This window comes from Mustela nivalis, assembly GCF_964662115.1.
Source record: "Mustela nivalis genome assembly, chromosome: 3".
Classification (NCBI taxonomy): Eukaryota; Metazoa; Chordata; class Mammalia; order Carnivora; family Mustelidae; genus Mustela; species Mustela nivalis.
Window position 1 is genome coordinate 148,183,852 of NC_139022.1, and position 8,687 is coordinate 148,192,538.

Here is an 8,687-nt window from a genome sequence, read left to right on the forward strand (position 1 = left end):
TTTGCAAATATCTTCTCCCATTCTGTCAGTTGTCTTTTGATTTTGTTAACTGTTTCCTTTGCTGTGCAAAAGCTTTTGATCTTGATGAAATCCCAATAGTTCATTTTTTCCCTTGCTTCCCTTGCCTTTTGCGTTGTTCCTAGGAAGATGTTGCTGCGGCAGAGGTCGAAGAGGTTGCTGCCCGTGTTCTCCTCAAGGATTTTGATGGATTCCTTTCGCACATTGAGGTCCTTCATCCATTTTGAGTCTATTTTTGTGTGTGGTGTAAGGAAATGGTCCAATTTCATTTTTCTACATGTGGCTGTCCAATTTTCCCAGCACCATTTATTGAAGAGGCTGTCTTTTTTCCATTGGACATTCTTTCCTGCTTTGTCGAAGATTAGTTGACCATAGATTTGAGGGTCTATTTCTGGGTTCTCTATTCTGTTCCATTGATCTATGTGTCTGTTTTTGTGCCAGTACCATGCTGTCTTGATGATGACAGCTTTGTAATAGAGTTTGAAGTCGGGAATTGTGATGCCACCAACGTTGGCTTTCTTTTTCAATATCCCTTTGGCTATTCGAGGTCTTTTCTGGTTCCATATAAATTTTAGCATTATTTGTTCCATTTCTTTGAAAAAGATGGATGGTACTTTGATAGGAATTGCATTAAATGTGTAGATTGCTTTAGGTAGCATAGACATTTTCACAATATTTATTCTTCCAATCCAGGAGCATGGAACATTTTTCCATTTCTTTGTGTCTTCCTCAATTTCTTTCATGAGTACTTTATAGTTTTCTGAGTATAGATTCTGTGTCTCTTTGGTTAGGTTTATTCCTAGGTATCTTATGGTTTTGGGTGCAATTGTAAATGGGATTGACTCCTTAATATCTCTTTCTTCTGTCTTGCTGTTGGTGTAGAGAAATGCAACTGATTTCTGTGCATTGATTTTATATCCTGACACTTTACTGAATTCCTGTATAAGTTCGAGCAGTTTTGGAGTGGAGTCTTTTGGGTTTTCCACATATAGTATCATATCATCTGCGAAGAGTGATAATTTGACTTCTTCTTTGCCGATTTGGATGCCTTTAATTTCCTTTTGTTGTCTGATTGCTGAGGCTAGGACCTCTAGTACTATGTTGAATAGCAGTGGTGATAATGGACATCCCTGCCGAGTTCCTGACCTTAGCGGAAAAGCTTTCAGTTTTTCTCCATTGAGAATGATATTTGCGGTGGGTTTTTCATAGATGGCTTTGATGATATTGATGTATGTGCCCTCTATCCCTACACTTTGAAGAGTTTTGATCAGGAAGGGATGCTGTACTTTGTCAAATGCTTTTTCAGCATCTATTGAGAGTATCATATGGTTCTTGATCTTTCTTTTATTGATGTGTTGTATCACATTGACTGATTTTCAGATGTTGAACCAACCTTGCAGCCCTGGAATAAATCCCACTTGGTCGTGGTGAATAATCCTTTTGATGTACTGTTGAATCCTATTGGCTAGTATTTTGTTGAGTATTTTCGCATCTGTGTTCATCAAGGATATCGGTCTATAGCTCTCTTTTTTGGTGGGATCCTTGTCTGGTTTTGGGATCAAGGTGATGCTGGCCTCATAAAATGAGTTTGGAAGTTTTCCTTCCATTTCTATTTTTTGGAACAGTTTCAGGAGAATAGGAATTAGTTCTTCTTTAAATGTTTGGTAGAATTCCCCCGGGAAGCCGTCTGGCCCTGGGCTTTTGTTTGTTTGGAGATTTTTAATGACTGTTTCAATCTCCTTACTGGTTATGGGTCTGTTCAGGCTTTCTATTTCTTCCTGGTTCAGTTGTGGTAGTTTATATGTTTCTAGGAGTGCATCCATTTCTTCCAGATTGTCAAATTTATTGCCGTAGAGTTGCTCATAGTATGTTCTTATAATAGTTTGTATTTCTTTGGTGTTAGTTGTGATCTCTCCTCTTTCATTCATGATTTTATTTATTTGGGTCCTTTCTCTTTTCTTTTTGATAAGTCGGGCCAGGGGTTTATCAATTTTATTAATTCTTTCAAAGAACCAGCTCCTAGTTTCGTTGATTTGTTCTATTGCTTTTTTGGTTTCTATTTCATTGATTTCTGCTCTGATCTTTATGATTTATCTTCTCCTGCTGGGCTTAGGGTTTCTTTCTTGTTTTTTCTCCAGCTCCTTTAGGTGTAGGGTTAGGTTGTGTACCTGAGACCTTTCTTGTTTCTTGAGAAAGGCCTGTACCGCTATATATTTTCCTCTCAGGACTGCCTTTGTTGTGTCCCACAGATTTTGAACCGTTGTATTTTCATTATCATTTGTTTCCATGATTTTTTTCAATTCTTCTTTAATTTCCCGGTTGACCCATTCATTCTTTAGAAGGATACTGTTTAGTCTCCATGTATTGGGGTTCTTTCCAAACTTCCTTTTGTGGTTGAGTTGTAGCTTTAGAGCATTGTGGTCTGAAAATATGCAGGGAATGATCCCAATCTTTTGATACCGGTTGAGTCCTGATTTAGGACCGAGGATGTGATCTATTCTGGAGAATGTTCCATGTGCACTAGAGAAGAATGTGTATTCTGTTGCTTTGGGATGAAATATTCTGAATATATCTGTGATGTCCATCTGGTCCAGTGTGTCGTTTAAGGCCTTTATTTCTTTGCTGATCTTTTGCTTGGATGACCTGTCCATTTCAGTGAGGGGAGTGTTAAAGTCCCCTGCTATTATTGTATTATTGTTGATGTGTTTCTTTGATTTTGTTATTAATTGGTTTATATAGTTGGCTGCTCCCATGTTGGGGGCATAGATATTTAAAATTGTTAAATCTTCTTGTTGGACAGACCCTTTGAGTATGATATAGTGTCCTTCCTCATCTCTTATTATAGTCTTTGGCTTAAAATCTAATTGATCTGATATAAGGATTGCCACTCCTGCTTTCTTCTGATGTCCATTAGCATGGTAAATTCTTTTCCACCCCCTCACTTTAAATCTGGAGGTGTCTTCGGGCTTAAAATGAGTTTCTTGGAGGCAACATATAGATGGGTTTTGTTTTTTTATCCATTCTGATACCCTGTGTCTTTTGACAGGGGCATTTAGCCCATTCACATTCAGGGTAACTATTGAGAGATATGAATTTAGTGCCATTGTATTGCCTGTAAGGTGACTCTTACTGTATTTGGTCTGTTCCTTTCTGATCTATCACTTGTAGGCTCTCTCTTTGCTTAGAGGACCCCTTTCAATATTTCCTGTAGAGCTGGTTTGGTGTTTGCAATTTCTTTCAGTTTTTGTTTGTCCTGGAGTCTTTTAATCTCTCCTTCTATTTTCAATGATAGCCTAGCTGGATATAGTATTCTTGGCTGCATGTTTTTCTCGTTTAGTGCTCTGAAAATATCATGCCAGCTCTTTCTGGCCTGCCAGGTCTCTGTGGATAAGTCAGCTGCCAATCTAATATTTTTACCATTGTATGTTAAAGACTTCTTTTCCCGGGCTGCTTTCAGGATTTTCTCTTTGTCACTGAGACTTGTAAATTTTACTATTAGGTGACGGGGTGTGGGCCTATTCTTATTGATTTTGAGGGGCGTTCTCTGAACCTCCTGAATTTTGATGCTCGTTCCCTTTGCCATATTGGGGAAATTCTCTCCAATAATTCTCTCCAGTATACCTTCTGCTCCCCTCTCTCTTTCTTCTTCTTCTGGAATCCCAATTATTCTAATGTTGTTTCGCCTTATGGTGTCACTTATCTCTCGAATTCTCCCCTCGTGGTCCAGTAGCTGTTTGTCCCTCTTTTGCTCAGCTTCTTTATTCTCTGTCATTTGGTCTTCTATATCACTAATTCTTTCTTCTGCCTCATTTATCCTAGCAGTGAGAGCCTCCATTTTTGATTGCACCTCATTAATAGCTTTTTTGATTTCAACTTGGTTAGATTTTAGTTCTTTTATTTCTCCAGAAAGGGCTTTTATATCTCTCGAGAGGGTTTCTCTAATATCTTCCATGCCTTTTTCGAGCCCGGCTAGAACCTTGAGAATTGTCATTCTGAACTCTAGATCTGACATATTACCGATGTCTGTATTGATTAGGTCCCTAGCCTTCGGTACTGCCTCTTGTTCTTTTTTTTGTGTTGAATTTTTACGTCTTGTCATTTTGTCCAGATAAGAGTAAATGAAGGGGCAAGTAAAATACTAAAAGGGTGGCAACAACCCCAGGAAAATATGCTTTAACCAAATTAGAAGAGATCCTAAATCGTGAGTGGGGAGAAATAGGATAAAAAGAGGTTCAAAAAGGAAGAAAGAAAGAAAAAAAAAAAAAAAAGAAAAAAGAAAAGAAAAAAAAAAAGAAAAGAATTTTTAAAAAAAGAAAACACCTAAGAAAAATGTAAAAAAGAAAAAATATATATATTAGATAAACTAGTAAAACATCGTTAAAAAAAAAAAAGTAACAGTTAAAAAAAAAAAAATTTACCCGAAGGCAAGAAGAAAAAAAAAAAAAAACAAAAAATGAAAAAGAAAAAATTAAATTAACTGCAGGACTAAAAAAAATCACAGGAAAAAAGCCATGAGTTCCGTGCTTGGCTTTCTCCTCCTCTGGAATTCTGCTGCTCTCTTTGGTATTGAAACCGCACTCCTTGGTAGGTGAACTTGGTCTCGGCTGGATTTCTTGTTGATCTTCTGGGGGAGGGGCCTGGTGTAGTGATTCTCAAGTGTCTTTGCCCCAGGCGGAATTACACCGCCCTTACCCAGGGCCGGGGTGAGTAATCCGCTCGGGTTTGCTTTCAGGAGCTTTTGTTCCCTGAGCGCTTTCCGTAGAGTTCTGGAGGACGGGAATACAAATGGCGGCCTCCTGGTCTCCGGCCCGGAGGAGCCGAGAGCCCAGGGCCCCACTCCTCAGTGCGCCCTCAGAGAACAGCGCCCAGTTACTCCCGTCTGCCTGACCTCCGGCCGCGCTCCGAGCTCACCGAGCCTGCGACCGGTTCAAGGTAATACCGAGCTGTGAGCTTACTGTCGGCTCTGTCTCTGTAGCCGGCTTTCCCGTTCCAATACCCGCAAGCTCTGCGACACTCAGACACCCCTGATCCTTCTGTGACCCTGCGGGACCTGAGGCCACGCTGACCCCGCGTGGGCTTCGCCCCGGTTTAGCCTCTGGAGCGATGTCCCTCAGCGGAACAGACTTTTAAAAGTCCTGATTTTGTGCGCGGTTGTTCCACTGCTTGCCGGGAGCCGGCCCCTCCCCCCGGGGTCTATCTTCCCGTCGCTTTGGATTCACTTCTCCGCCGGTCCTACCTTTCAGAAAGTGGTTGTTTTTCTGTTTCCAGAATTGCTGTTCTTCTTCTCTTCGATCTGCCGATGGATTTTCAGGTGTTTGCAATCTTTAGATAAGCTATCTAGCTGATCTCCGGCTAGCTGAAGCAGTCTCAGCTTGCTACTTCTCCGCCATCTTGACTCCTCCCCAATTCTGGTTATTTTTGAAGGTAAATATATCAAGACTTTCTTTATGAAGTGAGAAGGAAAGAGGAAGTAAAGATGACTCCAAGGAAACTTGATTTCATATAAGCTGTAAGGAAGAAGACAAGGAAAGAGTAGGTATGAGAAGAAAGCTCAAGATTCAGTTTTGGACATGCTAAATTTAATAAGCCCATTAAATTCTGAGTGCAGATGCCAACAAAACAGTTGCATATATATGTCTGGATTTTAAAGGTTTATGGTTCGGTTTTCAGAGGGGTAGCCATCAAAGTGTTCTTATGATTTAAAGCCATGAGACTGAATGAGATTACCATGGAAATGAGTATAACCAGAGAAAAGAAAGGGTGCAAATACTGAGCCCTTGGGATACTCAACATTAGTCATTAAAATGAAGGTGATAGAGAGAAATCAGCAAAGAAGACTGAGGAGTGGCCAATGAGGATAATGAAAACCAGAAAAGAGTGGCATCCTGGAAGTCTTCTAAAAAACAAACAAAGAAGCAAACAAACAAAACAAAAAGCACTTCAAAAAGAAAAGAGAGGAGCGCCTAGGTGGCTCAGTTGGTTAAACCTCTGCCTCTGGCTCAGGTCATGATCTCAGGCTCCTGGGATGGAACCCCTCATTGAGCTCTCTGCTCAGCGGGAAGCCTGCTTCTCCCTCTCTCTCTGCCTGCCTCTCTGCCCACTTATGCTCTCTCTCTATCTGTCAAACAAATAAATAAAATCTTTAAAAAAAAAGAGAGAAGAGAATAAAATGAAGGAAAAGTAATAAGTGATTTATTGTGTCTAATACTGCTTAAAGGACAACCATGATGAGCATTGATAGTTGACCTTTGGATTTAGCAACTGGAACTTGTGGACAACAGTACTTTTAATGGAATAATAGAGATAAAAGCATGATTTAAATGGGTTCAAGAGAGAATGGCAGAGGAGAAATAGAGGTAGTGAGAAAAGACCATACTCTGAAGGGTTTTGCTGTAAAGAAGAGTAAAGGAATTGAGTGATTACTAGAATGAAAGTGAGGGGAAATGTTTAGATGAGACTGTTAAGATAAGAGCTTATAAGTAGATGATGAGGATAATCCACCAGGGGGGAAACTGATGATGCAGAAGAAGAGTATTACTGGGGAAATAGCTCTGAGAATGTGAGAATGGCATCTGATGGACAACTGAAGAGGCTGTCCCTACTAGGAACGCAGACACTTCATCTGCAGTAGCAAAAGAGAAGGCAAAATATAAGGGTTCAGGGGCACCTGGGTAGCTCAGTCAATTAAGTGCTGGACCCCTGATTCTGGCTCACATCATTATCTCAGGGTCCTGAGAGAGAGCCCCGTCTCAGGCTTTGTGCTGGGTGAGGAACCTGCTTAAGATTCTCTCTACCTCTGCCCCTTCCTGCTCTCCTCCATTCCTAGATCATTCACACTCTCTCAATCTCTCTCAAATAAATAAATAAATAAATAAATAAATAAGAGAAAATATAAGGGTGCGATGCTGGCCAGTGAATAGATGTAATGTGGGAACTTGTGGACCTTCAGTCCTGTGATTGCCACCTTGTATTCTGTAAAACTGAAAGCAAATTCACCAGCTGAGAGTAAGGATGGGTGAGTAGGTGTTGAAGGTAAGAAAAGAGAGGAGAGAATATCTATCATCCTTTCTGTTTGGGAATTCTAGGTTTTTTTCATTCTAAGCTATGTACTCCCTTCTCATCTACCTCAACTATCAATGCCAAATAGTAATCAAAGTAGAAGAATATAAGGAGGGGTTTCATAGTGACCAGGCAAACAACCCTCAACTCCTCTATTTTCCCTGAGCCACTTGGTATGGGACCAACTCACTCATAATTTTTTTATTAGGCTACATTAGATTTACCCAACTTTTCTCTGCCATATACTACAGTTATAGCATTATACCAACTCAATAAAATTCTAGATGAACTCAGCTAATCTAAGCTTACAATATCAACTAGAAATTGGTTGGCTATAGACATGTAGCATACTGAAGAAAGATTCTAAACTCTTCAGTCAATGAAAATGGATACTTCATCAGTAAAAATAAAGAAATATAATTTTTCACTAGTTATTAGTATGCTGAAGGAAGGCTTAAATTTCCCTAAGTTGCAGAATTCTGGAGAATCTGCAGGCTAATATTTTAGCCAGCCAAATACCCTAGAATTTAAAGAAAATCAGCAAGAGTCTCACACACCAGGAAGACTATGACAAAAGAGTTAGAGTAAGAAAAACAAAGAAAGAGAAAATCAAAGGATGATGTGTAGGAAGAGAAAATTAATATTTACCCAGCCTCTGTAATCTGCCAAGCATTTTATACATATTATCTTTTCAACCTTGAGCCATGAAAGGCTGAGGACCTCTCAAAGGCTAATAGCGTTCAAAATATTGCAAAATTCGTAGGTAGGATTTCAGCCCAGGACTCCCTGACTCCCAACCTCATGTTCTTTGCACTAAAATGGAAGGTATAAAAAAGAAAAGGGAAAGGTGCTCTTACCTGCAAGTGTCCTAAAAACCTTGGCAGTAACAACATGGTTACCATAAATGTATTTAAGATGAAAACACATTCCAAGGGGCCTGAAACAGACCAGCCAGTATGAAATCTAACTATGTTACCTCTTCCTGGAATTGATCTTTACTATCTTTATTGATTTAACTTGATTGCTCTGCATTTTTATTGACAGTTGCTTAGTGGTGGCTCTCAGTAATTAACTGCAACCTGTGTCTGTCCAACAAAATATAAACAAATATATAATGAAGCACTTAAACAAAAGGACAAAGTCCTATTCTTCAATGATGCGCCAACCTATGCAATTAGCTAACACAAATCCATAATCACAAGTTGCCTTGTCTTGGGAAGCCTGTGATAGAACCTGCTACCTTCCTGTAGCTGTTTTCAAATATGAATGGCTTCTTACCAAGACAGTTAAAAGGAAGGCAAGTTTGCCGAAAAGAATAATGGGTAAACCAGTGTCTCACCTGTATTCATCAGTTTAGCCATACAGCTGTTAATTGTATGCCCAAACCTAAATTAAAATTCAAAATCCCAGTAAACAATTGAACTCTTATAAGAGACATTTGTGTATTAAATGAATATGAAATATTCCTGTTTTTCAGTTATTCTTTTATATCCTATAGACACAGAGGTGAACAAAATATAAACATTCGCTTTTATGGAATAAACTTACATTATAACAGGGAAGGTTAAAACCAATTTTCATGCAAATAATTACAGAATCACAAATGTAAT